We start from the raw sequence: 982 nt of genomic DNA on the forward strand, positions 1-982 counted from the left end.
TCTTGTCTTCTTAATGAGTTTTTGCTCTCTTCATGTATGATGTTTTTGATGTCATCCCACAACTCTTCTGGTCTTTGGTCTTTAGTGAAATTATGATCCATGAAAAAGAACATGGGAAATGATGCTTTAATGATGTTTTTAGCTTAAAAGACTTTAAATGATCAGTTTGTGTGTAATCATTTCTTCAGAGAAGTTTTTTTGCTTGTTTGTTTGTTTTTAAATAGTGTACATTTATATATTACATATGATACATATAGTACATATTATATATATACACATAATTTTTTACAATTGTTTGGATTGCATTTAAAATACAGTAGAAATCCTGGTATTTTGACAAATTTGTTATTGTTTAGTGCCATTGAGTCAGCTGTGATTCATAGTAAACTTATATGGGTTTCCAATGAGCAGCTGGTGCATTTGAGCAGCCAACCTTATGGTCAAAGTTCTGTGCTGATTCTACAACACCACAGAAGGAGTCCCATTATATCAAATAACTGTGTTTAAATGGGTAGGTTATAATTAATATACCTGTGTTCTGGATATGACAAATTATATCAGAACAATCATCATATTCAAATCAACTGAACAACTAAGAAAAACATAGTAACTGCCAGACCTCAGCCCTATATGTTTCACAATTGATCAAGGCATTTTAATGTGCACATGCACAGTTACATTTGATGAGAGCAGAGATGTCAGCTTGAGGACTAAGGTGCGCCTGACCCAAGCCATGGTATTTTCAATAACTTCATATGGATACGAAAGCTGGACAGTGAATGAGGAAGACAATGGAAGAATTGATGTCTTTGAGTTGTGGTGTTGGAGGAGAATACTAAAAGTGCCACGGACTGCCAAAAGAACCAATAGATCTATTTTGGAAGAAGTGCAGCCAGAGTGCTCCTTGGAGGCCAGGATGAAGCTTAATCTCTCATACTTTGGACATATTGTCAGGAGAGAATAGTCACTGGAGAAGAATGTC

The sequence above is a fragment of the Chrysochloris asiatica genome, unplaced genomic scaffold (genome assembly GCF_000296735.1).
Source record: "Chrysochloris asiatica unplaced genomic scaffold, ChrAsi1.0 scaffold00463, whole genome shotgun sequence".
NCBI classification, from domain to species: domain Eukaryota; kingdom Metazoa; phylum Chordata; class Mammalia; order Afrosoricida; family Chrysochloridae; genus Chrysochloris; species Chrysochloris asiatica.